General features: G+C 35.6%; 1 protein-coding gene across 5 annotated transcripts in view; it reads left to right on the top strand.

Moving 5' to 3' along the window:
- CNTN5 (contactin 5) overlaps window positions 1–12,932 on the top strand; it is a 674,696-nt gene that overhangs the window by 200,490 nt on the left and 461,274 nt on the right. The gene's annotated exons all lie outside the window — the stretch shown is intronic.

The following is a 12,932-nucleotide window of genomic DNA, read 5'->3' as shown; positions in this document are numbered from 1 at the left end:
CTGACACAAGCAATTTTAGATGTCAACAATCTTATTAGTTAATGTTAATGAATGTGGCAGTCACACATAATTGTGTCTTACCTACATTTTCATATCTTTTTGTGGGATGCCGTGGGGGCTTTTGAGAGTATAGATTTCAGACTTATTTGTTGTGCAACTGTAAAATCACTGCTTGTAACTGATGTTTGCCTGGATATTCTATCACATGAAATAAAGAAGGTAAGTACTGAATCTGGTAAAGTTAAGTAGCTCTGTATTAAAAGCAAAGTCCGTAAAATCATAGTGTTCATATAGGAAAAGGGACCTTGGGCAGTCTCCAGTCCAATCTGCTGCTCACAGCAGGTCAGCTCTGAGGTCAGACCAAGCAGCTTAGGTCTTCATCCAGTTGGGTCTTGAAATTGTCCAAGGACAGAGATGGTAACCTCTCTTAGCTTGTGCCACTGCCTGACTGTCCTTATGGTGAAAAAGCTTATCTTTATATTCAGGCTTAGAATCTCATTTTAATTTATAAACAAGTTTTCTCTTGTTTTCCTAGCTTGTGCTGCTGTGAAGAGCCTGACTCTGTCTCCTCAATGACCTCCCTACAGTCACTGGGGGCTGCTGTTAGGTGTCCCCAAAGCCATCTCTGCTTCAGGTTGAACAAGCCCAGTTCCTCTGGTCTATCCTTATGGAGCAAGTGCTCCAGCCCAACCATCTCAGTGGCCTCCCTTGTACTCCCTCCAGTTGGCCAGTGTCTTTCTTGTACTGAGTGGTCCAAAAGTGGATGCAGGATTCTACATATGGTAATTCTCAGAGAGGTGGGAAATAAGACATTTTTTGTCTTTATAAGACATGATTCAGAAACATGATTGAATTGGCACTTTTTTCTTATTTGAGACCAATTTTAATTTATAATAGCATGAATCAGACTCTTGCTGATGTACCAAACGCAGAATTTGGCCTTCGGACACATACTTCCAAAGAGATGTAAAACTTCTTCAAAAATATAATCTTATATAATTCCTTTTAAAAATTCCTGAATTCAGAAAAATCAGAGGGAGATTAGAAATAAGGTAAGAACCACAATGATCTAGTTTGATTCTGTAGGGGAATTCTTCAGCTGCCTCTTTTGGTGGTGTTTGCACAGTTACAGTTTCCTGTAAACATCACATTCTCCATTCAAGGGAGAAAGAACAAAAAGAAAGAACAACTTTTGACTGATGGGAAAGACACCCTTGTTCACTTGTTTTGAAATGCATGGGAGCTGTCCCACTTCTTGTTCTGAAATTAAACAGCTGAACAGGGCTACTGCACCTGTGGTGGTTGACACCAGGTACTCATGCACACCTCTGCTTTCCCAGGAAACCAGTCTTGTCCTCAGACCAAGAACATGGCAGTCATCAGAGCAGCAGCTTTCAAGACAGCAAACATAATAAGGAACTCTTAAAAAAAACCTGGTAGAAATTAACATTCTAGAAGTGATTTGGCAAAAGGAAAATGTAGTTTTACATACCACTCCAAGTTGATCAACTTTTTTTTTTACTTTGATACCCTCAGGTCTAGATATATTTTGGGTTTATCCCTTTTGTGTCTTATTAGATCTACTTATTAGTGTAAAATCTATTTTTTTGTTGTTGTACAGCTTTTCCTGTTAGTTCATGGCTCTATCTCCTGTTTGATCATTGCACATCGTAGGGTTGTGCTCTCCTGCTTTTAGATGCTAAAAGATACATATATAAGCATGAGGTGCTCACTGCTAGTGCTTCTACAGGCAAAAAGGAAATGTTGTGCATGTAGAGGAAAAATGTTTGTCATCCAAATACAAATATATAAGAAAGGGAAATATTTATAGGGTGATTTCTCCCAGGTTTATTTCTAGCTGGAAAGGGAGAACAGCGTGCCGTTATGAAATGCAAGAGTTACATTCAATGGATCTTGTGAATAAGTGACTGCCCTCTTTTTGACACTCTATTTCTAGGTGTTTATTTATTTATTAAGAAACATTAAAAGCATGGACTCCCTCTTTTGTGTTTAAAAAATAGTGCTTAGTGTTTGTGATTTAATAGCTCAAAGTTGTAGTTCACTGTTTATTGTAGCAGAGTAGGGGAGAAATGTAGCTTTTTCAGTGTTTCTCTTCTTTAACTCAAAAATCTTTTCAATAAATTCTTAATTTAAAATGAGAGAGCTGCAGCTTTCCTGAAATATTACTAGAAAATCTGGGATCTAAGTTATTGAACACTAAAAGTAACATTTAGTTTTAATTCTGTTGTCTCAGGCATATTGTAATTGAATATTCATTTAAATATCACCCCAGTTCAGATGTTATGTTTAGTGATTTATTTATTTGTAATTGGTAAGTGAAATTTGGAGTCTGCATTCATTTAAGAAAAAGCAAGTGAATTAGTTATCACTCAGAGTAGCCTAACATATTTATGTGATAAAGCATTAACACCTGGATAGATGAATAAAACCATTATGACCCAAGATCTCAATATTACTGCTAAAGAAATAACTGATTTCTTTACTAAGTAATAAAATGCAGAAGGAAGAACATATATTAAAGAACAGTCTTAATAGAAATGTTATCTGGTGGGCTGAATAAGTTCTGGACTTCAAGAAGGTTTGTGTTTGACTGTGCAGTAGAGAAAAATGTATTCTTGAATGCTCTAAAATGAGGCTTTTGATAGACATTCTATCCCCATTTTTGCCAGACTGTCAAAGCCTCTGTCCTTCAAGAAAGCTCTTTCATAAATAGAAAAGGGGGGGGGGGGGGGGGGGGGGGGGGGGGGGCGGGGGGGGGGGGGGCAGGGAACAGCATAATTTTTAAAATACGGTAATAAAATAAAAATAACTGATTTAAAGTGCAAAGAATCTTTTATAGAACTTGCACTGTTTATGAGGGCTAGGCAATATAAAAATAAATTTAGATAAACAACTATTTTTAGCTAGTAAAACACATCATCTAAATGTCACAACAGTATTCTAGTTTACACTCTATGCATCAAAATTCAATTTCTAGAATTAGATACTGAAAATCCTTCACTCTTGAGTTAGTTTAAACTGAAATCCTTGTTTAAACCTTGATCTCTACAAATGTATAAAGTTTCAAGGCACCTAATTATAAGTAGAAGGGGAACAGAATGGCACTGCACGTTCCTTGGCAAAACTGACTTCAGATTCAGAGAAAACTTTGCTTAGTTTTCTATAGTGAATGTGAGCTAAGGAATTGTTTTCTTTGTTCAAAGCATTATCTCTATTTGTAGAGATAACATCCCATTGTGAAGGAGTTGCTAAAGACATAAATGTGGTGGATATAGCTCATTCTTCCTTAGGCAAATCTTCATTTTTGCTGATAGTTAGTTTGGAACTCTTAGTATAGATAAAATTGGTTACAGAAATTTTACTGAATTGCCTTTGAGCTCAGTTTTAAGGCTACCCTCTGAGCACTTCACTTGTATCTTCAGTACTTTGATGTACCCATACTAGTCCCATCCCTCAAGACTTTATATGTATTTCTTTCCAAGATCATTTATAAAATCAATAATTGTTTTTCCTTTTTATATTAAATTTGGTTTTGGCAATTAACATGTACTTAAAGAGATCTGTTCCGTTTTCAATATATATTGATCCATAGATCTTGGTTAACTACTTTTGTAATGCAAATTTTCAAATAGATTCCTGTCCTGCTATCCATAGATTAGGAAAAAGATATGACTTTATTTCCTTCTTGAGTTTAAAAATGAAAGCTAGGCTGGTATTTGTGGTAGAGAACATTGACCACTCTTTATTTGGTTCAGTTTGCCTGGCACTGAACATTATGTTTTCACCCTAGGCAGGAATTACTTAGTTCACAGACTTGTTGAGAAGTAATTATTACATAATAGTATTATTATTATATATATATACATATTATTAAGACAAATGCAACAAGTCATAAAATAAAAATACAATTGATTTTTTTTTTCATTAAAAATCTCTTTTGCTCTGTAAGTCATACACAAATGAAATTTAGCTAACTTTCAGGAAGGGCATGAAAGGAACTTAGTCCCTCGATTAGGGCAATAATCCCTGTACAGAAACTGTGGAAGTATAAAAGCTATTTTCTGTCATTCAGGGAGTCAGAAACATGTTTCCACTGTCTTCAGCAGGTTAAAGTCCCAGCTAGCATATGCAGTTCTATGAAAATTAATTTTCTATGTTCCATGAGTAATAATGCTCCCTGGAAATCCAGAGCTATTGTTGAGAAGGAACTCAAGAGATTGCAAGTAATATAGTAAAGTAGCACTATGCTTTTCTCATTAGAGTGTAGTTACAAACCACAATCTTTCACTTTCCCTCTTCCATTTGATAAATCAACTGATCTAATTATCCCAGTTCAATGACTGTCTGATAAAATGCTCATGAAAAATCTTAAGTATTTTACAGGTTAATTATATTATTATGTGTATAAACTTACTTTGTTATAAACTTTGATCTGAATTCTTGGAATGAAAGGAGATGTAGAAAAAACAGCATTAAAGCTGAAAAATCTTAATCACTGGTTTTCATATTGTAAAAAACCTTTAAAGTAGAAAGTTTATGAAACAATCAATTAAGAACCTAGTTCAAATTCCACTGTAGCAAATAACAAGTCTTCTAGTAGTGCCAAAGGTTGCATAAGTCCATGAAACTTATAAAAATTTGATGAACAGCATACAATTTGTCTGGGAAGTAGAATCCTATAAAGAATTCTATATATGCATTCTTTTCAAAGACAAAATATCTGTTGATACTACAGGCAATTTGGATTGAGCATATTAACTTTCACTGAAGAAGCACAGATTAATTCAAACTCAATAGTATAAGAACTAGGTGGAGATACGGATTCAAAGAAAGCCAGAAAATGTGAGGTAGTGGGGAACTAGAAGGTGTAATATATCCCTTTTTGTGTTTCTGTATCACACAAACTAAAAAAAAAAAGAAAAAAACCAAAACCACCACAACACAACCCAAACCAAAACCAAAAACAAATGAGCAAAACTCATTACAACTCTACAATGACTAATCAGTTTGGTAGCTGTTACGGAATCTTTATGGTATCTTTATGGAACCACCTTATGGTATCCCTTGAGGTGAATTAAATATGTTTGTACTTAAATCTAAAAATAAAATAATGAACAAAGCATTGGGCAGAGTCCTCCCACAATATCCAATTCTACATGGGCTCTGCAAAGATTTGTCACAAGCAGATTCCTTATAGACCCTTGCTCCAGCACCAGTCCCAAGAGCCGTTGCATGGGGCACCTCAGGATGCCCTTGGGTCCACCCCCCAGACCAGCTCTGCTGCCCAAAGTCAGCCCCTGAGATTGGGCCCTGAGGCCTCCTGTTCCAGGATGCTGGCTCTTATCTCATCACCAAGGGAAACTTTACTCTTGCAAGGAGACCACCTGTCTCTGGCATCCTTGCTTCCAGGTAATTTAACCCCATCTTGTAGTTCAGCCTTCTTGCCTTCTATACCAGATCATTCCTCAGTCACAAATTTTCACTGCTGATTAGAATTTCCTCTTCATAGCTAAAATATATTTTAGGATTTAAGAGTGGAGTAGGAAAGGGAGGGTGGCAGAAAACCCTCAGAAGAGGATTTGATTAAAACAACATCAGACCATAAATGAACAATTCATTCTCTGAAGACAAACCCAACAGAGCCCTTAGAATAACTGACAACATCATGTCAATAGGCAAGCACATGGCCCACTATAAACACTATGTGAAAATAAAATGTAAAAAGATGGATGGCTGTGCCAGTTAAATAATCTCCTAAACCGTTTTGTAAATAGAAGGTATGCTACACATTGCAACATTTTAATTCACTAGAACGATGTGGGGACCAGAGCACAAAAAAAAAAAAAAACAAACCACCAAACAAAAACAAAGAAACAGGACAACAAAAAATACTCATTGCATAAATTGCATCAACTTCAAAAACCAAAAGCCAAGAAAACCCCAGTCGGACAAATGTTGTAGCTGAACAACTCCAAGGGGCCAACATTGTCTGCTTTTCTGTTTTGAACAGTTAAGTAATTCCATAGCATTGATGATGGTGGTGTGTAGTGTAAGTGCTGACTAAATAACCAACTAGGTGATACAAGAAACATAAAAGATAGTGTGAGAATTAGATTGGATAATTAGGAACTAGTCTTGAATTTCCCCTTCTGCCTTTGCTTTTCCCATGCAATGTATAATTGAGCAGCAGAAGCATAAGAGATTTTTACACATTGGTTTTATTACTTATTTCTATTTTCCCTTTTGTAGGAAAACAAAAGAACATATATCAATTATTCTACTGAGTTTCTACCAAGTCATCAGCATTATTAAAACTCCAATATGTAGATCATAATTTGTACAAGTGACTTGTTTGTGAACATAGCAAAAGAGTAATAATTCAACTGGGGATGAAGAATAGCTCCACTTTAAACTGAAATGTTTTTATTATATTTATGCTTGTATGAAATGTATCTATATAATTTCTCTTTTTTCTTTATAGATTTTCATGGTAAAAACAAATAAAATCACAATAATTCTTAAGACCTCAGTATAAGTAACTATGAAATGGCCGTATTTGAAAATGTGGTAGTTGTCATACATAAGTAATTCATCATGTTGCTACATTTAAAAATAATTTGGCTGATGAAGAAGAAATGTGTGTTTTTCTTGCACAGTGCATTCATTTTCCATAACAAATTAGTACTCATATAAACTCAGTCTTCCAGACAAATGAATGTTCAGTTAAACACGAATGTGGAACTTGCACATTAAAATAAATGGAACTGTACTGATCTTAGCAACAGAGTTAACAGGCATATACACAGCAGTGTCTATTTAGCTGATAACATATATATTGCAAGTTGTATGTAAACCATGCTTTTTATAAATGAGTGTGCATTTATCAATTCCAGTTGTAAAAGGTTAGAAATGCATGCATGAATTAGAGGGCATGATTTCTTTATTTATCTTTAACTTTGCTTATATAAAACTTGTCTTTGGTGAAACAGACAGTTCAAGATACTAATATTTAAAAAGATAAGCTAAAAACAGAAGTCAGTTTTCTTCCATACACTTTACTGCAGGCCTAAGGCACATTGGCTTCGAGCCTCATTGCTGAGTCTGTTTGTAATCAGTGAAAAGAAATAACAGGACATAATTCAGTTCAACCAACATCTAAACCATCCTCAGGGTGTCTGTCAATGAAAGGAACCTGGGATGCCTAGTTGGGATGAATCGGCCCAGTATTACATGTTAAACTTCATTTGGCAGCACTCTACAGTCTCATGTTACACAAGTCATCTTGTTAAGGTTTTGGAAAATAGGGTATACAGAGAATGTATAACAAAATTTTATGTTGTAAATCTGTAAACCTAAATAAATATAAGCTGTGTTTAGTGTGAAATAGTATTCTTCAGAGTATGTGGTGCTTGTACTATACATTCAACCCTTATATAGCTCTTTTATTATGAAATGCTTGTCAGCAACACAGAACTTCACAGTTCTTTAAGAGCATTCCCTCATCATGTGGCTTTTCTTCCAATAGCAGTTACTCCCAATTGACATGCCTCAATCAACTGGCCTAATCTGAACATTTTTTAACTGTTAGAGCCTTCATCTACTTAAAGAGACTATACTTAAATGATCAAGACTGTAGCCACCTTCTGACCCATCTATACTATGTATCTACTAATACATAGTTGTGTTTGCCACTTCTATTGCAGCATCCTGGTTTTAACAACCTTAATTCTCTTACCACAGTCCACTATTGAAAACTCCTGCTTAACATTTGGGTATGACATATGTTCCCCTTTTCCGGCTCCTGGATGTTCCTTCTCTGCTACATGTTTAGAGCTTGTTCAAAGACATATTCTGTGAGCATGGAGTCTGTAAGTGTTGGATAAAAAAGCTGCTCAACTCGTGGCTTAAATCAAATCTGATTCCAAGTGTTTTATTGATTCATTAATGACACATAATTAACCAGCAATCAATGAACCATATATTCAGGATCAATCTAAACAATACAGAAGATAAACCACAATGCTAGACATACAAAGAATTGTAAGAAGTCCCTTTAAATTTCTAACTGGTTTTTTATAACTATCCCCCAGAAGTGTGAATCATGTACACTTGCACAGTTGCCTGTGTGCTCTGGCTTTGCCTGCACCTGTATCGGCCCACCCACTGGTGGGTGTCTCACCACTGCTGAGACAGCCCCTGCAAGTGTACATCCAAGGTGTGGGTCCTGTGTTGCAAACTGCACTGCTGGTGCCCTGACTGCGTGCTTGTGGCCCTGATGGTGAGGATGCTCTGCCAGCCCTAGGCAGAGATTGCAGTGACAGCGAGGTGATGCTGGCGTAGTCTTGGCTGCCATGGTCTTCTTGTACTTATCAAGCTCATTTCCCTGTTTCCAAAATCTCTTGGTAATGCCCTGCTTACCATTTAATCTAGGAGTTATTGGCATCTTCCTTTCTAGGGATTGCCAGCATTTGGGCAAACAGCTCTCTGACTGTGCTGGGTAATCCATTCACATGGCATGTCCCATTGCCACTCTGCCAGCTACTGTTATCTAGGGCAAGGGGAACATGTGGGCATCCCGCCTGGAAACAATCCCACTTGCCTGTTATTGTCTTCTGCTGCTTCTGTGCCATGTTCTGTTTCTACCCTGCAACAGAGAGTAAAGCCTAGCAAGCCATGGGGCTGGAGGGTGCAGGTGGGTTTGTTGGAGGGCTCAGAACATGCTGAAAGTGAGTGTGGGGACAATCCCAACACTGTAGTCAAGAAGCCGTGTATGTTCATTTAGGTGCTACAAGGTCCCTTACAGCCATGCCGGAGAAGTTTAGAAGTCTGTTCTTGTAAATGCTTTAACCTAAGTCAGTCTTAAGCATCTATGTTTATATATCCACTGGTTTAAGAACAAAGTAGGCTGCTTCAGATGCTGCTGCTTACATAAGATAGAGAATTCATTGTAGCATATTTACCTTGTGATAACTAATTTGCATTTCTTCATGTTTCCTCTAATTTCCATGTTCTTTATGCAATTCAAATAGAGTGATTACCAATATTTGAATGAATGGCAGATCTCCTGCATCTTGTGAAACAAATTATTCCTTTAAGTCATTGTGCTAATCAAATGTACTTACTCTGTAATAGAATTGGTGTTTAATGTCATTTGTGCTTTGACATGTGAGAGAGCTTTTTATTTATTTATTTATTTATTTATTTATTTATTTGTTGGAAATTTATTTTCCAGTCAAATACTGCAACATGCCATACATTGTAAAAGTAATTGGATGTAGCTTAAGAATAGAGTAGTAAATAACTAGCCAATGTTTTCTTCTGAAAAATAATAATAAAAAAACCCAACCCTGAACTTGATTTAGCACACTCTTTCTTTAGTAAGTGTGGATAGCATGTTTGACAAGGCATTTGGAGATTTGGACCCAACAAGAAATCAAATACCATTGATTATACAGCTACCTACAGACATTTTAAAAATTAAATACTTACATTTTCAAAGGGGGATTTTAGTTTCATTAAACACCCCCACCCCCAAAACAGATAGTAGATAGCTGGTCAGTTCCGCTGACTTTACTAAATTGAAGCAGTGTTGATACATTTACACATATTTCAGTTTGTAGAATTTCTTGTTTGTGTTTTAAAAATCCAAAGTTTTTTAGCAGTTACAGACTTACAGCACCTTTAAAACACTGCAGCTAACTTAACTGTATGTAACTAATGTCAACCTTCTTATTTCTAAAAATCCTTTTAAAAATGAATAAAACTTTAATTAAGGTTCACGTAATATAATTCTGATTTGTTTTTCTCAGAGCACTGAGAAGCAAGTAATGTGTCCAGAGTTTTCTATATTAGCAGAGTAATGTAAAAGCTTTTAATGTGACAGCATTTGGAAAAGTAAATGCTTATAATCTTTATTTAGTTTTAGCAGTCTTTCCCCTTAAGAAACCTGAGAGTCTATTTGGATTTATGAAAGTATCTTAATTTCATCTCACTCTGCCCTAAATTCTGTTTTAGATACATCAGAGTAAAACAATGGCAATTCTGTGGAAACGATTGCCAAGTAACCTTTGTAAAACATCAGATTTTGATTTGGTATCAGTTAAATTTCAGCAGAAAATGAAGTCATGGTGAGGAAAATAGAGTACAAGCTTTCATTCCACACACTTACTTTCTCTTGGTTTCTGAAAGGCTTTTTGTATGATTTCTTGCACAACCCCCTATCTGTAAAGAAACTGTTCCAAAATTTGCTTTGAAGATTTCTTTGAAAAAAATGACACTTGAATTTTATTAAAAAGAATGAGCCGATTCTCACTATAGAATAAATTAAAAAAGACAGTTTATCATTCTGTCCTTGGAAGCTATGAGGATTCCTTGTAATACTAATCTCTCAGTGAAGTTTTACCCCAAGCTTTGGAAAGATCCTGCCAAATGGAAATGATGATTGCTTTCAGAATTTTTGTGGAATCAACTATGTCATATTTAACAAAGCAGAATTTTATGTATGATACCCATAAATGTTCAGGCACCTGAATTATGATATAAGCAGAGCTGAGGAAAGTAGGCTTTGTTTACCTTTCCACTGAACTTCCACTTAATCATGGAGCTAATTTCACTTAGGTTTTTTAGTTAATGTTGTCTTTTTTTTTTTTTTTTTTTTTTTTTTTTTTTTTTTTTTTCCCTTCTAGTGTTATAATTTTAGACAAACACACTCTTTCTACATTTCGTCTCCACTCCTCTGCACCTCAAAACCCACTCAGGATCTGGGTTGTTGTCCCCTCCAGGAGACAAATGTGAATCAGGAACAAGACTAATGTCCTAATGAAATGCAGTGGTGCCTCCTTCTGGACCCTAACAGCAAGGGCAAAATTTGACTATTCCACAGGCTATTTAAATGCCCTATCTATTAGATGAAGAGAAACGTTGTCTTTATCAGGATTACATTAGCTAAGGTAACCCTTAAAGAGCCTTGCTTTTGGCCAGAAACTGCCAGAGGTGTGGCTGTTTTTCTTCTTGTGTGACACAAAAAAGGATGTGGCTTCAGAGCTTGGATGCTATGCAAACTCTGGATATGAGTCATATATTTAAATTACACTGATTATTGTTTTAGTTCAGAACACCTGAGCTAACAAGTGAGGTTAGTTCTCAGAAATGTTTCCTCCAGTCCCTTTCCCTTCCTAGATTAATCCATACCCTTATTTCACTTCATAGAATAATGTGTACTTTGATTTATTATTCATGTTAGAGAAATCTCAAAGATAGAACTTATCAGCTATTAATTTATGATGGTGGAAAAGGGAATTCACTGTCCTACATTAGTTCTATTTGATAGGTTTCCCTTTCCTGTAATACAATCAGTGCTCTCTACCCTGAAACTCATGGCCATTATTGATTATTTTGGGTGAGATGTAAAATTGTTATGTGTTTCTTGGCATTTGTCTCCACAGCTGAGGCAGGGATGCAATATGCATCTTTTCTGGGAGTCTTCTTTTTAACAAAACTAATTAAAAAACCATGATACTTTTATTAAAGATGTTCTAGTATTTAGTGCCTTATGGGCATTTGTTCAATGGTTAAAAATGAAAGAAGTCTTATTTTTTCATTATTATATATTATATATCACATATCATATATTGTATATTGCATATTGTATATTATATATAATAACAGAAATATTATTAATAAATATATTAAATAAATATATATTTAATATAGCTTTCCAGTTGGTTAACATTGGTATCATAGAAGTGTTTTAGATAGCTAAAGATTTTAATCAAGGCGATAATTGTATTTTAAAAATGAAATATCTTCTAACTCAGTTGAGTTGCTTGTTTGTAATGATTAGAAAAAACAATGTTTTCCATTTACACTCACAAACCAGAATGTGTTGTGAGATAATAAAACTTTATTTTCACTCTGATGGTATTTTCACTGCTATTTGCACCAAGAGAATGCATTCATGGCGCCTGAGGTGTTGTTTGTTCATAACTGCTACTGTTTGTGTGAATCTCAGCAAAGGTTTCCCTTATATATACATCAGGTATATGTGACATGAGTACACTGATCTGTGTTTGTGGAAGCTTCCTTCTTCTTCCCACCTTCCTCAAGTCTTGTTTTCAGTGTTTCTTTAAGTTAAAATATGGAATTCAAGGTGATCCTCGCATTGTGCCATCCCCTCATTTCAAAGCCACAATTACAAACAGAAGTTTCAGAGCATCTCCAGACATATCTCCAGAGGATGACACAAAGCAGCCTTTTATTTTCAATGAGTATGTGAAGAATGAAATCTAATTTAGGTACTGCATGTGCCTTATGAATATTCCTGATTTTGCTGAGGTGTAGAGATATCTTGCTCTGCAGAAACATCAGAGAGTGAAATTCATAGTGCTGCCTGTTGGTGTGTATTGTCACTTTGTCACTGCTATAAATTATGAAAATCTTTGAGAAATAAAGTTTCTTGTAATTGTTTCTAGTTCCTTTGGAACATCTGGCTTGACCTTTTTGAGTGCTAGGTAGTTGTTTTTTTGGGTTTTGGTTTGGTTTTGTTTTTCCCCCCTGAAGATTAGTGTTGGTTTTTTCCGTTTCTATTAAATACTTTTGAAAATCCATCTGAGGCCAGACACTAAACTTGCACAGGCTGCTTGGAAAATTCCACTCTACAAAAATGCCTTCGTTTTTTTATTGGACATAAGCACTGGGGTTTTTAGCATTTAACTTCTATAATAAGGACACAACCTAAGATGACTACACTAGCAAATATTCTGCTGCATATATTTTAATTATTGATAAATAAATGTCTACATTGGGTCCCCTGTAGCTATCAACAATACTTGTTTTACTGTTCTGACCGCACAGCTTCAAAGCACCAGAAAACCAACAGTAGGCATGAGAGCACTGCAGTGAATTTCAAAAGA

This window comes from Falco naumanni, chromosome 2 (genome assembly GCF_017639655.2).
Source record: "Falco naumanni isolate bFalNau1 chromosome 2, bFalNau1.pat, whole genome shotgun sequence".
In the NCBI taxonomy this organism is placed as follows: Eukaryota; Metazoa; Chordata; class Aves; order Falconiformes; family Falconidae; genus Falco; species Falco naumanni.
Note: the sequence above shows the minus strand (reverse complement) of the source record. Positions and strands in the feature narration are given on the sequence as shown.